Raw genomic sequence first — 20,687 nt, 5'->3', positions numbered from 1 at the left:
GGGGAAAGAGACAAAGGATACACTTGGTCAGTGGTGGCAACAACACCACCGTTGGCGTACACGACACACACACAGGGAATAGTCCTACGCACTAGGCTATGCACTACCAGTCACATTGCTAGTCACCAGCCCATGGATAGGGACACGTAAGACCAATTGCAGCCCAGTAGTTGATGCCTACTTGCTTGGTTGGAGGAATTTTGCATCAGAACCCTGCCCATACATGGGACTTACCTTGCAATGTCAGGCCTGGCCTAGGGGCACCCACAGGCCCACATCCCCCACCCAGATACCACCCCACGACAGGCAAGTTGTATATTGGGGCACTGTACTCACCCCCTTGTGGCTGCTGTGATGCCCCCAAGCACCAATCTAGCTCCGGATAGGCCAGTATGTGGGCCATCAGGGGGGTCAGGGCTTGAATGTCACCCCTTCCTCGTTGGGAGGCCATCCCCAGCTGGGCCTCTGCCATCTTCCATGGCCAGCGTCTCAGGTCCTTCCACAGTTTGCGACAGTGGGTGCTCCGCCTGCCGTAGACCCCCAGGGTCCACACGCCCTTGCTGATGGCACGTCATATACTGTTTTTCTTATGGGTGCTGACCTGCAAGGAAATGGACACAGGGAAAGGTATTAGTCCGACTGTCCTGCCTGTTACACTCATGGCCCACCATGCCCCTTCCCATCCCCATTAGCACAGACATGGCCCAGCATACATGATGCATGCTGCCCAGGGGACATCCATCCACCCCCCCTACGGGCGGCCTTCACACATAGCACTCGATGCATTCATGCCCCATGCATTGTGCTCACAGTGTACTCACCTATTGGTCTGGAGGCCTATACAGCATTTGGTACTGGGGTGGGACCCCATCCACCAGTCTCTCCAACTCCGCAGTGGTGAAGGCAGGGGCCCTTTCCCCAGTGACATGAGCCATGGTCGGTTCCAGACACAGGTCACAGCAGCACATGCGGTGTAGGTCCTATCCTGTTGAAGGTTAGGTAGCAAGTGAGTGAACAGAGGGAAAATGGTATTCACGTTCACAGCGGTTCGTACCGTCACAGCCGGCGTACATCACCATTGGCCACTGTACCCCATAGGGCCCAATGATAACCAATGAGGAGTTGCACTGTGGTTCTCGACCGCCTCCGGCAACAGTGCACAACGTCAGCGGAATTACCTAATTTCCACATGTCCCTCCATACAGGACAGGAAGATGCTATTTCAGGGGGGTACAGGCCATGGCTCCTAACTGCGTCACAGTACACAAATGCACTATTTGGACTCTCCAACAATATACTGTTACAATCACAACATCATATGAGGTGTACTGTTTGGAAATATGAGATACTGACCAGCTGTTCACCGTTTTGCCCCATAGATTGCAACCGCTGGGGATGAATAAGAGATGGAGACATCCCCCCATGTACAGACCCCTGGTGGACTTGGCAACAATGGAGGAAAGGCACATTATCCTCACTGGACAGGGCCACAATCACAGAAATGTGTGCCCAATTGGAGCCTGACCTGATATCTGCTATCCGTCACCCCACCGGGATCCCCCCTCTTGTGCAAGTCCTATCTGTGGTCCATTTCCTGGAAACTGGCTCCTAACAAGTGACAGTGTGCTTGGCAGCAGGTATGTCTTAGCCAATGTTCTCAATAGTGCTGACCAGAGTGTTGTCTGCCCTGATTAAACACAACACAGCTATATCGTTTTCCCTCAGGTGGAGGATTTGGCCACAGTGAAAGCTGATTTCTATGCAATGGGACATATGCACAACATTATTGAGGCAATTGATGGTACACATATTGCATTTGTCCCCCCCGGCGAAATGAACAGGTGTTCAGAAATCGAAAGAACATTCACTCCATGAATGTGCAGATAGTGTGCCTGGCGGACCAGTACATCTCCCATGTCAATGCAAAGTATCCTGGGTCTGTGCATGATGCCTTTATCCTGAGGAATAGCAGCATCCCATAGGTGATGGCTCAACTCCAGAGGCACAAGTTGTGGCTAATAGATGAGCCCTGGTTCCCACCCAGTATATGTTGGTGTATGGGTATGGTGTGAGCCCTAAGGATTAGTGTGTGCCTAACAGGTGTCCCTCGATATTTGCAGGTGACTCTGGTTACCCCAACCTCTCATGGCTACTGATCCCTGTGAGGAATCCCAAGACAAGGGCAGAGGAACGTTACAACGAGGCACATGGCCGATCAAGAAGAATTATAGAGAGGACATTCGGCCTCCTAAAGGCCAGGTTTGGTTGCCTCCAAGAAGGTTTTCCAGATCATCGTGGCATGCTGTATGTTGCACAACCTTGTCTCACGTCGCAAGGTGCCTTTTCTGCAGGAGGATGAGGCTGGAGAAGGCTGTGTGGCAGAAGTGGACCCTGTGAACAGTGAAGATGAGGAGGCAGAGGATGAGGATGAGGACAACAGAAGTGTAATAATTCGTCAATACTACCAATGACACACAGGTAAGACAGTGTAACTTAACATTTATTTGACAGTTTTGTTTTTGACATTGTCACTGGCAGGCTGATTTCCCCACTTCTATGGCCACTAACTGTACACTTCGGCATCTCTATTTGTAGATATTCCTATGTATACATTACCGTACTGTTGATTTGTGATGTTTAAACTTTGTTGAACAAATACATACTTAAATCATTTGACACACTCCATACTTGTATTTTTTCAAAGGGTGTTTATTTATGTGCTAATAAGTAGAGGGGGATGTGCAATGGGCTGGGGTGATGGTGGAGGAAAGTCCAGGATATAGTCCAGTCTATTTGTATCACAGGTGCATTGTCCAAGGGGGCATAAGAAGGGGAGCCATGGCAGTCTAAGGTGGACAGGGTGACTGAGTGGGACACAAGGGGGACAATCAGGAGAGTCTTATTTCCTGGCGGGGGTCTTGTCAGTAGTCTCTGGTTTCTGCCTGGATCGCAGGGAACGTTTGCGGGGTGGTTCTCCTTCTGCCAGGGAGGGGTGCTGGTGGCCTGTTAGTCCTGTGGCGGGGCCTCCTGTCCACTAGCAGCAGCGGAGGTGGAGGGCTGTTCATCGGTTTGGCTAGTGGTAGGGGTCTGGTGGTCTGCCACTGCCTCCCTCATAGTGTTGGCCATGTCTGCCAGCACCTCTGCAATGGTGACCAGGGTGGTGTTGATGTCCTTCAAGTCCTCCCTGATCCCCAGGTACTGTCCCTCCTGCAGCCGCATGTTCTCCTGCAACTTGTCCATTATCTGGCCCAGCATATCCTGGGAATGTTGGTATTCTCCCAGGATCGTGGTGAGTGCCTCCTGGAGAGTCGGTTCCCTAGGCCTGTCCCACAGCAGTCCTTCCCAGCATCCCTGTTATCCTGTGCCTCTGTCCCCTGGACTGTGTGCCCCCTGCCACTGACCCCAGGTCCCTGGGGTCCTGTTAGTGGTGACACACTGCTGATTGACATGTCCTGGGAACAGAGGTATGGGCCCGCTGGGTGGGTGCTGTGGTGGTGTTTCCTGAGGGGGTAGGCTCTGTGGTGGTGTGTGACTGTGCCTGAGTAACCGACTGTCCGGAGAGCCCTTATTGGCCAGGTTGGTCATCCAGGCGTTTAGAGCTACTGCCATCAATGTGGGCCTCTTCTGGGAGGGGGACTGGATGTTGCTGGCACCTCATCTCCAGTGACATTGGCTGGGTGACCTTTGGGGATGTAAAAAATGCAGTGTTATTGTTTCTGTGTGTGACATATTGTGCATCAGTGTGTTGCCCTCTATGGTTGTTGTTGACCTGGCAGATTAGCCTTTGTGTGTGTTGGTATTTGGTGGGCTAGTTGATTCTCTCAGTGTGCATGCTTTAGTGATAGTTGTCCATGCAGGTCTGTGAAGGGTGTCCATGCATTGGTGTTGAATGCAGGGCCTGGTCTTAGGAGGAGTGGGTTGTGATGGTGGGGTGTGTGCGATGTGGCGGAGTGATTGGAGTGAGGGTAAGGGTGGGGATTTGTGATGGCATGTGAGGGATGAAAGTAGTAAAGAGTTGATTTACCAGATTCCAGTCCTCCTCCTACTCCTGCCAGGCCTTCAGGATGCCAAGACTTGATCCTCCCATGTTGTTAGTTGTGGGGGAGGAGGTGGGGTGTCCACCGCCAGTCCTATGTACAGCTATTTGGTGTCTTGCTGCCACAGTAAGCCTCCTTCCCCCGTAGGTCATTCCACCTCTTCCTGATGTCATCGCTTGTTCTGGGGTGCTGTCCCATGGTATTGACCCTGTCCACGATTCTCCACCATAGCTCCATCTTTCTAGCAACGGATGTCTGCTGCACCTGTGATCCGAATAGCTGTGGCTCTACCCGGATGATTTCTTCCACCATGACCCTTAGCTTCTCCTCTGAGAACCTGGGGTGTCGTTCTGGTGCCATAGGTGTAGTGTGAGTGGTGTGGGTGAGGGTGTGTGGGGTGATGTGTTGGGGTGTGTGATGTAAGGTGCATGGATGGTGTATAAGCGATGGTGGTGTGTGGCTGTGGTCTTGTCCGTGGTCTTGCTATCTCTCTTGTGGCAATTGTTTTTAGTCGTAAAGGGTTGTGGGTAATATGGGTGTGTGTTTTATAGTAGTGTGGGTGTGGTGTGGATGTGTGTCAGGTGTGTATAGTTTGAATTGTCCAATGTGGTGTTGTTTTGTATGTGTGTGTGCATTTTGAGTGCGGTGGTATGTACCACCAATGGTTTACCGACTTTGAATGTCCGCCGTGGGGAATTGTGGGTCATAATGTTGTGGGCGTAGTTCTGTTGGTGTAACGGTGTTTGTTTGCATACTGCCAGTTTATCACCCACCTTTGGGCTGGCGGACTTGTGTGTGTGGCTGTATAGTAACGGACTGCTGTGTGTGTGTCATAATATGCTTGACGGTTCTCTTTGGTGGTGGCGGTATGCTGGTGGCAGTCGGCATGGCAGTAAGCGGTACTTACCCCCAATGTCATAATGAGTGCCTTACTGTGTAAGAGTTATCATATCTGCTTAGTTTGTGTTAAGTACATGCAGTAGGCTTAACAAGCTGTGTTTGTAGACATGATTGACTAGGTGAAAGACCTATGGAGAGGAATCTGTCAAGTTTGGCATGGAATCACATAAGGGATCTGCAAACATAGTTGAGCACTGTAAATGGCACTCTTGATGTGAATGGATAGACAGGCCAAAAGACATATTCACATACTGTTACTCTGTGTGTGTAAGTTATGCAACATGCATTGAAGGGATGGCGATGTCAAACCATTGTCACTAATCAAGGAGATTCGGGGTCAGACACTGATGCCAGCCCCTTACACACTCACCCTTGCATCATTTGCTTGCCACAGCAGTGTTGTGTTCATGTATATTCCACACCAGTGCTTTGACTTCATTCACCATTAATATTGAATGTATGCTACTTGTTACACTTCATACTCGTGACCTTGAGTAACTACTTGCTAGTCTACATACACATAGGGCTCACTAAATATATTTCTCTCAGCCTGCGTAGCTTTGCCCATGGCTCCATTATATACACATCCCCTTGGGGAGTAGTTAGTGTCTTCGTCTCACAAAATCCACCACGTTCTACATAGCCCTGACTCTAATGGCCATACAACACAAAGGTTGAAGTCAGTGCATGTGCAAAAATTAATCGGATCACAAGTACAGTTATTATGGCAACAATCCAAAAAGGTTTTTTGAACCATTGGATATCCAGACTGAGTTTTCAGTGAGAAAGATAATTAACAAATTGCTAATAGGGAAGATAGGCAACATTGACAGTCCACAAATTGGTGAGCTGATTAGGTGGGACAGCAAATTGAGGGCAGTACAAGTTGGGAAGTACACCGGCATGGTCATCAGCATTGGGGAAAAGGAGGAACTGACAATTTGGCACAGAGTATGCTACCAAGCAATTTTACGTTGGAAAGAGGTGAAGTCCACATTTTCCACCGCTGATGTCTATGGTGCTTCCCTTAAGAGGGCTGTCACGGGGCTGGAGGCACACACATATCAGGGGCTGAAGATGTGGAGCCCCAGTTTGCAGCAGCATTTCTCTGTGCCAAGAAGGGAGGCACCATCGCACGGTCAAGGGCCTGCTGGTTTGCCAGCACAGCACCAATGTTGCGATGGCAGGCACCCATTGTGGCTGTTTGGCAACCTCGCTGGTGCCACTTTGGCAAGGCAGTTGTACCCAGTGATAACCTCAAGCTCATGAACAGCACTCACTCTAGGGAACCCTCAGACCCATGCCCTTGCCGCATCTTTAATCAAGCCAGCACCATCCTCGCTCGCTAACTATGCCACACCATCAATTGCTCCATCCAAATCGCCACCTTGCCAGATGCCTGAAAACACACAGATATAAAGCCCCTCCTGAATAAAACTTTCACAGACCCTACAGAGCTATCTCACTCCTTCCTTTTCCAGCCAAGGTAATCGAAAAAGTGATCAATGCCTAGCTCACAGAGTTCATCAAAGCCTATGGGGTACTTGACCCCTCCCAATCCGGAATCAGGAGCAACCACAGCACCAAAACCATTCTCCTAGCAGCCACTGATGGCATCCGCACCCTACTGGACCACGACGAGACAGCTACCCTCATCCTCTTTGACCTCTCCGCTGCCTTAAACACCATCTCCCACGCCACCCTGTGCACCAGACTACACGACGCAGGCATCGGCGGCAATGTCAGTGAATGGATCCTCTCCTTCCTCACTGGCCGAATCCAGAGAGTCAGGATCCTACCTTTCACCTCAGATGGAAACCAGTTGCGGAGTTCTCATGGTTTCTTCCCTAAGCCTCACCCTCTTTAACATCAACGTGGCCGCGCTCGCCGAGATCGTTAGACACCACAGGCTCAACATCGTCTCACACGCTGGGGACACACAGCTCATTCTATCCCTCAATAATGAATCATCAACTGCCAAAAAGATCTTTCCCAACTGAATGAAGTCTATTGCTGAAAGGGTGAGGGACAGCTGCCTCAAGCTCAACTCTGACAAGACAGAGATCCTCGTCCTGGGGCACACCACTACTGCCCGGGACGACTCCTGGTGGCCCAGTTGCCTAGGAACTGCCCCAATTTCGACCAACCACACATGCAACCTCTGCATCTTCCTTGGTGCATCACGGTCCATGGCCCACCAAGTCACCACCATCTCCTCTTTATGCTTCCACACTCTTTGCCTCCTCCAGAAGATCTTCAGTGGATCTTCTTTGACACCAGGGTATCTCAAGTAACTATAAATTGTGCCCTAAAATAACTATAACTCGTGCCCCTGCCATACACGTATTTTTCGTAATTCTTTTTATTGCAAATATTACATTGATATTATCAGTGATGTTATCAAAGATGTCATGAGTGCTGTAATTTGTGGGATAATTAGCAGTGCATGGCGAGGGTGCGAGTTATAGTTACTTTAACCCCTTCGCTGCCAGGCCTTTTCCCCCTCCTGTGCCGGGCCTTTTTTTGCCTATTTGGGGCAGTTCGCGCTTAGGCCCTCATAACTTTTTGTCCACATAAGCTAACCAAGCCAAATTTGCGTCCTTTTTTTCCAACATCCTAGGGATTCTAGAGGTACCCAGACTTTGTGGGTTCCCCTGAAGGAGGCCAAGAAATTGGCCAAAATACAGTGAAAATTTCGTTTTTTTCAAAAAAATTGGAAAAAGTGGCTGCAGAAGAAGGCTTGTGGTTTTTCCCCTGAAAATGGCATCAACAAAGGGTTTGCGGTGCTAAACTCAGCAGCTTCCCAGCTTTCAGGAACAGGCAGACTTGAATCAGAAAACCCAATTTTTCAACACAATTTTGGCATTTTACTGGGGCATACCCCATTTGTGCAATTTTTTGTGCTTTCAGCCTCCTTCCAGTCAGTGACAGGAATGGTCATGAAACCAATGCTGGATCCCAGAAACCTAAACATTTCTGAAAAGTAGACAAAATTCTGAATTCAGCAAGGGGTCATTTGTGTAGATCCTACAAGGGTTTCCTACAGAAAATAACAGCTGAAAAAGAAAAATATTGAAATTGAGATGAAAAAAACCATCAATTTTTCTCTACGTTTTACTCTGTAACTTTTCCCTGCAATGTCAGATTATCGAAAGCAATATACCGTTACATCTGCTGGACTCCTCTGGTTGCGGGGATATATAGGGTTTGTAGGTTCATCAAGAACCCGAGGAACCCAGAGCCAATAAATGAGCTGCACCCTGCAGTGCGTTTTCATTCTATACCGGGTATACAGCAATTCATTTGCTGAAATATAAGGAGTAAAAAATTGCTATCAAGAAAACCTTTGCATTTCCAAAAAGGGCACAAGATAAGGTGTTGAGGAGCAGTGGTTATTTGCACATCTCTGAATTCCGGGGTGACCATAGTAGCACGTGAATTACAGGGAATTTCTCAAATAGATGTCTTTTTTACACACACTCCTATATTTGGAAGGAAAAAATGTAGAGAAAGACAAGGGGCAATAGTACTTGTTTTGCTAATCTATGTTCCCCCAAGTCTCCCGATAAAAATGGTACCTCACTTGTGTGGGTAGGCCTAGCACCCGCGACAGGATATGCCCCAAAACACAACGTGGACACATCACAGAAAACAGAGCTGTTTTTAGCAAAGTGACTACCTGTAGATTTTGGCCACTAGCTCAGCCGCCACCTAGGGAAACCTACCAAACCTGTGCATTTCTGAAAACTAGAGACCTAGGGGAATCCAAGGAGGGGTGACTTGTGTGGCTCGGACCAGGTTCTGTTACCCAGAATCCTTTGCAAACCTCAAAATTTGGCTAAAAAAACACATGTTCCTCACATTTCTGTGGCAGAAAGTTCTGGAATCTGAGAGGAGCCAAAAATTTCCTTCCACCCAGCGTTCCCCCACGTCTCCCGATAAAAATGATACCTCACTTGTGTGGGTAGGCCTAGCACCCGCGACAGGATATGCCCCAAAACACAACGTGGACACATCACAGAAAACAGAGCTGTTTTTAGCAAAGTGACTACCTGTAGATTTTGGCCTCTAGCTCAGCCGCCACCTAGGGAAACCTACCAAACCTGTGCATTTCTGAAAACTAGAGACCTAGGAGAATCCAAGGAGGGGTGACTTGTGTGGCTCGGACCAGGTTCTGTTACCCAGAATCCTTTGCAAACCTCAAAATTTGGCTAAAAAAACACATGTTCCTCACATTTCTGTGGCAGAAAGTTCTGGAATCTGAGAGGAGCCACAAATTTCCTTCCACCCAGCGTTCCCCCACGTCTCCCGATAAAAATGATACCTCACTTGTGTGGGTAGGCCTAGCGCCCGCGACAGGATATGCCCCAAAACACAACGTGGACACATCACAGAAAACAGAGCTGTTTTTAGCAAAGTGACTACCTGTAGATTTTGGCCTCTAGCTCAGCCGCCACCTAGGGAAACCTACCAAACCTGTGCATTTCTGAAAACTAGAGACCTAGGGGAATTTAAGGAGGGGTGACTTGTGTGGCTCGGACCAGGTTCTGTTACCCAGAATCCTTTGCAAACCTCAAAATTTGGCTAAAAAAACATATGTTCCTCACATTTCTGTGGCAGAAAGTTCTGGAATCTGAGAGGAGCCACAAATTTCCTTCCACCCAGCGTTCCCCCACGTCTCCCGATAAAAATGATACCTCACTTGTGTGGGTAGGCCTAGCGCCCGCGACAGGATATGCCCCAAAACACAACGTGGACATATCACAGAAAACAGAGCTGTTTTTAGCAAAGTGACTACCTGTAGATTTTGCCCTCTAGCTCAGCCGCCACCTAGGGAAACCTACCAAACCTGTGCATTTCTGAAAACTAGAGACCTAGGGGAATCCAAGGAGGGGTGACTTGCGGGGCTCGGACCAGGTTCTGTTACCCAGAATCCTTTGCAAACCTCAAAATTTGGCTAAAAAAACATATGTTCCTCACATTTCTGTGGCAGAAAGTTCTGGAATCTGAGAGGAACCACAAATTTCCTTCCACCCAGCGTTCCCCCACGTCTCCCGATAAAAATGATACCTCACTTGTGTGGGTAGGCCTAGCGCCCGCGACAGGATATGCCCCAAAACACAACGTGGACATATCACAGAAAACAGAGCTGTTTTTAGCAAAGTGACTACCTGTAGATTTTGCCCTCTAGCTCAGCCGCCACCTAGGGAAACCTACCAAACCTGTGCATTTCTGAAAACTAGAGACCTAGGGGAATCCAAGGAGGGGTGACTTGCGGGGCTCGGACCAGGTTCTGTTACCCAGAATCCTTTGCAAATCTCAAAATTTGGCTAAAAAAACACATGTTCCTCACATTTCTGTGGCAGAAAGTTCTGGAATCTGAGAGGAGCCACAAATTTCCTTCCACCCAGCGCTCCCCCACGTCTCCCGATAAAAATGATACCTCACTTGTGTGGGTAGGCCTAGCGCCCGCGACAGGATATGCCCCAAAACACAACGTGGACATATCACAGAAAACAGAGCTGTTTTTAGCAAAGTGACTACCTGTAGATTTTGCCCTCTAGCTCAGCCGCCACCTAGGGAAACCTACCAAACCTGTGCATTTCTGAAAACTAGAGACCTAGGGGAATCCAAGGAGGGGTGACTTGCGGGGCTCGGACCAGGTTCTGTTACCCAGAATCCTTTGCAAATCTCAAAATTTGGCTAAAAAAACACATGTTCCTCACATTTCTGTGGCAGAAAGTTCTGGAATCTGAGAGGAGCCACAAATTTCCTTCCACCCAGCGCTCCCCCACGTCTCCCGATAAAAATGATACCTCACTTGTGTGGGTAGGCCTAGCGCCCGCGACAGGATATGCCCCAAAACACAACGTGGACATATCACAGAAAACAGAGCTGTTTTTAGCAAAGTGACTACCTGTAGATTTTGGCCTCTAGCTCAGCCGCCACCTAGGGAAACCTACCAAACCTGTGCATTTCTGAAAACTAGAGACCTAGGGGAATCCAAGGAGGGGTGACTTGCGGGGCTCGGACCAGGTTCTGTTACCCAGAATCCTTTGCAAATCTCAAAATTTGGCTAAAAAAACACATGTTCCACACATTTCTGTGGCAGAAAGTTCTGGAATCTGAGAGGAGCCACAAATTTCCTTCCACCCAGCGTTCCCCCACGTCTCCCGATAAAAATGATACCTCACTTGTGTGGGTAGGCCTAGCGCCCGCGACAGGATATGCCCCAAAACACAACGTGGACATATCACAGAAAACAGAGCTGTTTTTAGCAAAGTGACTACCTGTAGATTTTGGCCTCTAGCTCAGCCGCCACCTAGGGAAACCTACCAAACCTGTGCATTTCTGAAAACTAGAGACCTAGGGGAATCCAAGGAGGGGTGACTTGCGGGGCTCGGACCAGGTTCTGTTACCCAGAATCCTTTGCAAACCTCAAAATTTGGCTAAAAAAACACATGTCCTCACATTTCTGTAGCAGAAAGTTCTGGAATCTGAGAGGAGCCACAAATTTCCTTCCACCCAGCGTTCCCCCACATCTCCCGATAAAAATGATACCTCACTTGTGTGGGTAGGCCTAGCGCCCGCGACAGGATATGCCCCAAAACACAACGTGGACATATCACAGAAAACAGAGCTGTTTTTAGCAAAGTGACTACCTGTAGATTTTGGCCTCTAGCTCAGCCGCCACCTAGGGAAACCTACCAAACCTGTGCATTTCTGAAAACTAGAGACCTAGGGGAATCCAAGGAGGGGTGACTTGCGGGGCTCGGACCAGGTTCTGTTACCCAGAATCCTTTGCAAATCTCAAAATTTGGCTAAAAAAAACACATGTTCCTCACATTTCTGTGGCAGAAAGTTCTGGAATCTGAGAGGAGCCACAAATTTCCTTCCACCCAGCGTTCCCCCACGTCTCCCGATAAAAATGATACCTCACTTGTGTGGGTAGGCCTAGCGCCCGCGACAGGATATGCCCCAAAACACAACGTGGACATATCACAGAAAACAGAGCTGTTTTTAGCAAAGTGACTACCTGTAGATTTTGGCCTCTAGCTCAGCCGCCACCTAGGGAAACCTACCAAACCTGTGCATTTCTGAAAACTAGAGACCTAGGGGAATCCAAGGAGGGGTGACTTGCGGGGCTCGGACCAGGTTCTGTTACCCAGAATCCTTTGCAAATCTCAAAATTTGGCTAAAAAAACACATGTTCCTCACATTTCTGTGGCAGAAAGTTCTGGAATCTGAGAGGAGCCACAAATTTCCTTCCACCCAGCGTTCCCCCACGTCTCCCGATAAAAATGATACCTCACTTGTGTGGGTAGACCTAGCGCCCGCGACAGGATATGCCCCAAAACACAACGTGGACACATCACAGAAAACAGAGCTGTTTTTAGCAAAGTGACTACCTGGAGATTTTGGCCTCTAGCTCAGCCGCCACCTAGGGAAACCTACCAAACCTGTACATTTCTGAAAACTAGAGACCTAGGGGAATCCAAGGAGGGGTGACTTGTGTGGCTCGGACCAGGTTCTGTTACCCAGAATCTTTTGCAAACCTCAAAATTTGGCTAAAAAACACATGTCCCTCACATTTCTGTGGCAGAAAGTTCTGGAATCTGAGAGGAGCTACAAATTTCCTTCCACCCAGCGTTCCCCCAAGTCTCCCGATAAAAATGATACCTCACTTGCGTGGGTAGGCCTAGCGCCGGCGACAGGAAACACCCCAAAGCGCAACGCGGACACATCCTAAATTTTGGAAAAAAACAGAGGTGTTTTTTGCGAAGTGCCTACCTGTAGATTTTGGCCTCTAGCTCAGCCGGCACCTAGGGAAACCTACCAAACCTGTGCATTTCTGAAAACTAGAGACCTAGGGGAATCCAAGGAGGGGTGACTTGCGGGGCTCGGACCAGGTTCTGTTACCCAGAATCCTTTGCAAACCTCAAAATTTGGCTAAAAATACACATGTTACTCACATTTCTGTGGCAGAAAGTTCTGGAATCTGAGAGGAGCCACAAATTTCCCGGGGGGGCAGAAATGGCCTAAAATAAATTTGCCCCCCCAACACCCACCCCCCCCGGGAGCGACCCTTGCCTACGGGGTCGCTCCCCCTGCGTGACATTGGCGCCAAAAAACAAATCCCCGTGCCTAGTGGTTTCTGCCCCCTTGGGGGCAGGTTGACCTAAACTCAGCCAGGGGGGCAGAAATGGTCTAATAATAATAGGCCGATCTGCCCCCAAGGGGGGCAGAAATGGCCTAAATACAATTTGTCCCCCCAAACCCCACCCCCCCCCCGGGAGCGACCCTTGCCTACGGGGTCGCTCCCCCTGCGTGACATTGGTGCCAAAAAACAAATCCCCGGTGCCTAGTGGTTTCTGCCCCCTTGGGGGCAGATTGACCTAAAATTGGCCAATCTGCCCCCAGGGGGGCAGAAATGGTCTAATAATAATAGGCCGATCTGTCCCCCGGGGGGGGCAGAAATGGCCTAAAATAAATTTGCCCCCCCAAACCCCACCCCCCCCCGGGAGCGACCCTTGCCTACGGGGTCGCTCCCCCTGCGTGACATTGGTGCCAAAAAACAAATCCCCGGTGCCTAGTGGTTTCTGCCCCCTTGGGGGCAGATTGACCTAAAATTGGCCAATCTGCCCCCAGGGGGGCAGAAATGGTCTAAATACAATTTCCCCCCCCCCAGGGGAGCGACCCTTGCCTGATGGGTCGCTCCCCATCTCTAAAAAAAGAAACAACAAAAAAAAAAAAAAAAAAAAAAAAAATTGCCCTGGCGCCTAGAGTGTTCTGCCCCCCCCCCGGGGGCAGTTCGGCCTAATAATAGGCCGATCTGTCCCCCGGGGGGGCAGAAATGGCCTAAAATAAATTTGCCCCCCCAACCCCCACCCCCCCCCCCGGGAGCGACCCTTGCCTACGGGGTCGCTCCCCCTGCGTGACATTGGCGCCAAAAAAAAAAATCCCCGGTGCCTAGTGGTTTCTGCCCCCTTGGGGGCAGATTGACCTAAAATTGGCCAATCTGCCCCCAGGGGCGCAGAAATGGTCTAAATACAATTTGCCCCGCCAGGGGAGCGACCCTTGCCTGATGGGTCGCTCCCCATCTCTAAAAAAAGAAACAACAAAAAAAAAAAACACAAAAAAAAATTGCCCTGGCGCCTATAGTGTTCTGCCCCCCCCCCCCCCGGGGGCAGTTCGGCCTAATAATAGGCCGATCTGTCCCCCGGGGGGGCAGAAATGGCCTAAAATAAATTTGCCCCCCCAACCCCCACCCCCCCCCCGGGGGCGACCCTTGCCTACGGGGTCGCTCCCCCTGCGTGACATTGGCGCCAAAAAACAAATCCCCGGTGCCTAGTGGTTTCTGCCCCCTTGGGGGCAGATTGACCTAAAATCGGCCAATCTGCCCCCAGGGGGGCAGAAATGGTCTAAATACAATTAGCCCCCCAGGGGAGCGACCCTTGCCTGATGGGTCGCTCCCCATCTCTAAAAAAAAAAAAAGAACAAAAAAAAAAAACACACAAAAAAAAATTGCCCTGGCGCCTAGAGGTTTCTTCCCCCCCTGGGGGCAGATCGGCCTAATAATAGGCCGATCTGCCCCCAGGGGGGGCAGAAAAGGCCTTCCCAAAAAATTGCCCCCCTCTGGGAGCGACCCTTGCCAAAGGGGTCGCTTTGTTGCGTGACATTCACGCGCAAAAACAAACTCCCTGGTGTCTAATGGTTTCTGCCCCCCTTGGGGGCAGATTGGCCTTATCAAAATAGGCCAATCTGCCCCCAAGGGGGGCAGAAATGGCCTAAATATATATTGCCCCGTAGGGGAGCGACCCTTCCCTAAGGGATCGCTCCCCACCTAAAAAAAAAGAATTCATCACAAAAAAAAAAAAAAAAAAAAAAAGTCCCTGGTGCCTAGAGGTTTCTGCCCCCCCTGGGGGCAGATCGGCCTAATAATAGGCCAATCTGCCCCCAGGGGGGGCAGAAAAGGCCTTCCTAAAAAAATGCCCCCCTGGAAGCGACCCTTGCCCAAGGGGTCGCTCCCTTTTGCCAATTTCAAGAAAAAAAAAAAATCCCTGGTGTCTAGTGGGGTTTCAAAAGCCGGATTGCAAGCAATCCGGCTTTTGAAACCTGTGAGAGACTTCAAAGGGAAGGAAATACATTTCCTTCCCTTTGAAGCCTCTCGGGGCCTCCCCCATGGGTTTGAAAAAGAAATGCAAAAGCTGGAAGCTCTGCTCTGCATGGGGGAGACCCTGTGACTAATCAGCGCGCGCTCGCGCGCTGACGTCACAGGGGGGGTTGGGGGGGTCGGGGGTGGGAGGGGAAGGGCTTCCCCTTCCATCCCTGACTTGGGGGGGTGGGGGGGAACCCCACAGAGGGAGCGAGAGCGCTCCCTCTGGGCTCTGTGCACAGGACGTAATGGTTACGTCCTGGGCACAGCAGCACTGTGCCTCAGGACGTAACCATTACGTCCTGGGCACAGAAGGGGTTAATGCACAAGTTATAGTTACTTCAGATAACTCTATCTATAACAGGTGTTTTTTTCAGTGAATATATACATATATATATATATATATATATATATATATATATTTATATATATATATATATATATATATATATATATATATATATATATATATATATATATATATTTATTAGAGGTTATTATAGCACATTATGAATTTGATTTGGAATTAGCTGTCCTAGAAAAATGTAAACATCAACAATTCAACAAGATACAAAAAACAACTGAGAGGAGAGTAGTGTATTTTATTTCTTAGAACAAAATTTAGGGTTTGAGTGAGAAAACAGATACCTCTTTAGCTGTTGTTTTAAGATCTCGGCAAGTTCACAGGTGGGAGTAGATGTTCTAGTCTTATGTATTTCAGCACCTCAGGGATATTGTTAATTAGTTCAAATAAAAGTGGGACATGTACTAATCCTTCTCATTTGAAACAATAGCTGTTTTTCTGATGTATGTTGTTTATGGAATACAACATTCAGTTGAAAATGTTTTTGAAGAATTACAGCTTTCTGTATATTTGCATTGGATTTCCTTTCTATGATGACCAGTAGTACTAAAAATCTTAATAGTGAAATGTGACTGCTAAGTGACTTTTCTGTTGTCTCCATGTAGGTAACTTGGCTTTTATGCACTGTTACAAAAAGAGCCTAATTCGTTAGTATAAATCTATTTTTTTTTTGCTGAGTGTCTGTGTCATAAAAAGGATTCATATTGGTAAAAAGGAATTATGTATGATACTGAATTTATAGAGAATGACCTTATTAATTAGATTTTACTCATAGATCCACTCTAAAACAGTAAGCAAGCTGTATTTGATCGGTATATGTCCTGATGATGGTTGCCTTAAAGGGAATACTCCTACCCAAATGTAGAGTGGTTGTTCTTTTTAAGGTACCACCCAATTAACAAATGCTTCTTTTGTCCATGCATACATTATTGCGATATTGTGATATTGAACTGGAGGGATGTTTTCCTGTAGAATGAAAAAGATGATCAACTGATTTCTGTATCCGACCCGCACTCCTTTGTGGTTGACCTTAACTCACGTCTACGTACTGAACAAACACAGCCAAATGATCGTTATTGGTACTTTATGCTTTTTGACGCTATTTTTTATTTAAAATTTAAAAATTCATATCTTTGGTTCCCCTTCTTGGATTTCTGAGGCTACTGGAGACCAGTGCATCAATTGGAGTGGATTAATGCTGGTGTCCTAGGGCCACAGTACTACTGGACCCCAAACTGGATAATCAAGTAATTATCTCCAGCACTTGACTCTCTCAGGGTGTAGAGATAGATCAGTCCATTACTTACTGAAGGAGATGAAGTGAGTTAAACATTCAGAACAGAGTTTACATCATAGTACCAGCTAATAAGATCAATATCCACTTAGTGCGTTACTTTATAGAAGACAAGTACTTTAACACATGCACAAGAAAAATATACTACACATAAAATTAGGATACACAGTGACAAAGAAGAAGTCTCCACCAACCTCTGGGACAGAGTTCTGACCCAAACAGTAATATAGCACCTACACACTAAGCAGGATTACTCTTTAAATCTAGACCAATGGTACCAATACGTACATAACAGTGTTAGGGTTTCAGCAGTTGATATGACCTCTTATGATCCTGGTCCACTCACTGCCCCACCACCCAAAAGCAACAGAAGTGCCCACCCTTCTTCAACAAAGTCACCACTGTAAGTGTACCAGGTGTCTGGGTAGGATTGCCCACTGTTTTGGCAAAGGTACTAAAGTCCCACTAGTTCAGTAGACATTGGATTAGCTGTCAGAGAGTAGGGGCTGGCCAATGGGCCAATCCACTCTGATTACTCAGATGACACAAAATAGGTGGGTACCTGTACCACAGACCCTAGTGGCCATGGTCTAGATGTTCTAATAGCAGAGCATGGGGACAGTGCTACTTGCTACTAGGGCAGAACAAACAAAGATAAAGTTGGAGACTATGCAATTTGAGTTCTGAGGCTCAGACCAAGGTTTCAAATGGTCAAATGTTAAGTTCTTCTACAGGGCACTCAAAAGCCAGGAACATCACAAACCCCCACAGCACAGGGGACGGTTCAGGGGTGAAGCAGCCTCACCTTCAATGATAACATGGAGCCTTCTTTTCTCCCTCATTGTTGATGTGCAGTACATTTCTTTGTGTTCCAAAGACAGAAAAGCCTCCACAAGCCTCAGACTGATCTGTTTCTGCTCTAGTGCCTAGTCGACCAGCTTCCACCTAGCTCCTTCCAGCTTCTACTCAGCTACTTCCATCAGACTAGCAAATTCCATTCACTGGTAATCGGTCACAGAGATCACTTCTCAAGTTCAGACCCCAATCCCCAGATCTGAAATGATAATCCAACCTTTGAACTTCACTCCTGAATCTTGGTTTCCTCAGCAACCCCTTTTGGGTGCCTTGTGCAGGAAAATAGCCTCTTTCTAGCTTGGTTACCCCCACTTTTGGCCTGTTTGTCAGTGTTTTTGAATGTGTCTACTGGGATCCTGTTAACCAGGACCCCAGTAGTTATGCTCTCTCCCTTAAATTTAGTTTTTGGTTACTTTTAATACAGTATTTCACCCACAATTGGCATACTGGTGCCCCCTTATAAGTCCCTAGTATATGGTACTTAGGTACCCAGGGCATTGGGGCTCAGTGGATCCCTACGGGCTGCAGCATATATTTTGCCACACATCGGGAGCCCAAGCAAAGGCTTCTGCAGGACTGCTATTACAGCCTGCATGAAAAGGTGCAAGCGCCCTTTCACTGCCATTTTCACTGGATCAGGTCACTTATAAGTCACCCCTATAGAAGGGCCTCCAGCCCTGAGGGCAGGGTGCAAAGTACCTGTGTGTGAGGGCACCCCTGCACATTTTCCCAGACTTTGTGAGTGTGGGGATGCCATTTTACGCATGTACTGGACATAGGTCGCTACCTATGTCCAGCTACATAATGGTAACTCTGAACATAGGCATGCTTGGTATCAAACATTTTGGAATCATACCCCAAGACTTTTAAAAGCATTGGTTGTATGATTCCTTGCTCTCTGGGGGCTCTTTAGAGGACCCACATTATTGCCATTTCAGCCTTTTGAGGTTTTCCAGGCAGTCCCACCTGCTGCCTCCTCACAGACAGGTTTCTGCCCTCATGCTGCTTGAAAAGCTTGAGCCCTGAAAGGCAAAACAAACACCCTCTCCCTTGGGAAATAGGTGTTACAGGCTTGGGAGGGGTAACATCCCCAACCCACTGCACATTTGGTGCCCTCCTTGCATAAACCAATCTACACTTGTTCAGGGACCCCCAGTCTCTGCTCTGGCGTGAAACTGGACAAAGGAAAGGGGAGTGAGCATTCCCCTGTCCATCACCACCCCAGGGGTGGTGCTCAGAGCTCCCCCAGAGGGTCCCTGTGTTTTGCCATCCTGGATTCAAGGTTGGCAGGGAACTCTGGGAGCATCTGAGTAGCCAATTCCAGCTGGTGATGTCAGACCCCTCCCCTGATAGGTGCTTACGTGGTTAACTGATCAATCCCCCTTTCAGGAATATTTAAGGTCACTCCTTTGGGTGGTTCTTAAGATTCAGATTGTAGGACTCAAGCAGCAATCCTCTGCATCCTCCACTTCAACTTCATCCTTAAGAAACTGCATCTGGACCCTCCAGAAACTCCACAAACTGCAACAAAGAAGCAAGAAGCTTTCTGCAAAATTGTATCTTCAGCTCCTGCAAGCAACTGCAACTGTTTCCTGGTCGTGCATCCTCAGAGGACAGCCCGTCTTCAGCCTGCAACAGAAGATCCAAGGAATATTCCTTGGGGTGAAGGAGTCACTCCCCTGCTTCAGCAGGCACCTACTGCAATGACAAATGGCTACATGGCTCTCCTCTCCTGCTGAGCAAGGGATTCTGCATCACAGGTGGTGGACTTAAGTGGTCCCGATGGTCCTGACGTCCCACTGTCCAACTTTGGTGGAGGTAAGAGCTTTCCATCCCACGCAAGACAGTACCCCATGCACCACATGTTTTGCAGTTGCCGACGCTTGTTGGCATCCTTCCAGAAAATTAGTCATGCATCTTGCAGCTCTGGCCCCAAGCACTTTATCCTGCGACGCACTGCTTACTGAGTGGTTCTCCGGCAGCGTGAGAGCCTTTGTCATAGTAGTGCTTGGGCTTCTTTTTGCACCTTCCTTGTCCCCATGTTGTGGGACTCCTGTGAGTGCTGCCTGATCTTCTGTGGGCTCTCTGAGTTGCTGAGAGCCCCCTTCGACTCCACCTCATGGGTAGAGTCTACATGGTCCTTCCTGGTCCCGGGCAGCACCATTTTCTGCTAACCGCAAGCTCTGTGTGTGCCAAGGCTTGTGGGCAGACTCCAGCGACACAAACCAGACTGCAATCCTCCATCTGGCGTTGGACATTACTTGCACCAACCAGGAATCCAACTCCATCTTCTTGGGTGCAATACTGACTGTTCTTCCTCACTGGTGGTTCTTCTCTTGCACCTTCATCTGGGATAGCAGGGGCTCCTGTTCTTCATGGACTCTTCTGTGCTTCTTGGACTTGGTCTCCTTCTTCCACATGTCGTCAGGTCCAGGAATACACCTTTGGTGTCTTGCAGTCTGTTCTGGTTCTTGCATAACCCTTCTTTTCATTTCTGTGTGTGTTCTTGGAAATTTACTGTGTTTTACTCCTGCTTTCCTGGGCACTGGGGTGGGTTCTAGTATTTTCCTTTAGGGGTTTCTAGTACTCCCAGCTCCCCTCTACACACCACACTTACCTAGGTGTGAAACAAACATTCACATTCCACTTTCTTAGTATATGGTTTGTGTTCCTCCTAGACCCATTTCTAACCATTGTGATTTTAACTAATTGCACTGATTTCGAACTGTTTTAACACCTGTTTTTGCATATTAGTGTATATGGTGTGTGTGTATTACTTACCTCCTAAGAGACTATAGTCTTTATCGTATTTTTGGCATTTGTGTCACCAAAATAAAGTACCTTTAATTTTGTAACACTGAGTATTTTCTTTCATGTGTGTGAGTACTGTGTGACTACAGTGGTATTGCATGAGCTTTGCATGTCTCCTAGATAAGCCTTGGCTGCTCATCCACAGCTACCTCTAGAGAGCCTGGCTTCTAGAAACTACCTACACTACACTAATAAAGGATTAGTGGACCTGGTATAAGGTATAAGTCTTATAGCTACCTACTACAAACCAGGCCAGCCTCCTACACCTTA

This window comes from Pleurodeles waltl, chromosome 3_1 (assembly GCF_031143425.1).
Source record: "Pleurodeles waltl isolate 20211129_DDA chromosome 3_1, aPleWal1.hap1.20221129, whole genome shotgun sequence".
Classification (NCBI taxonomy): Eukaryota; Metazoa; Chordata; class Amphibia; order Caudata; family Salamandridae; genus Pleurodeles; species Pleurodeles waltl.
The sequence above is the reverse complement of the archived record's forward strand: the minus strand, read 5'-3'. Positions refer to the sequence as shown.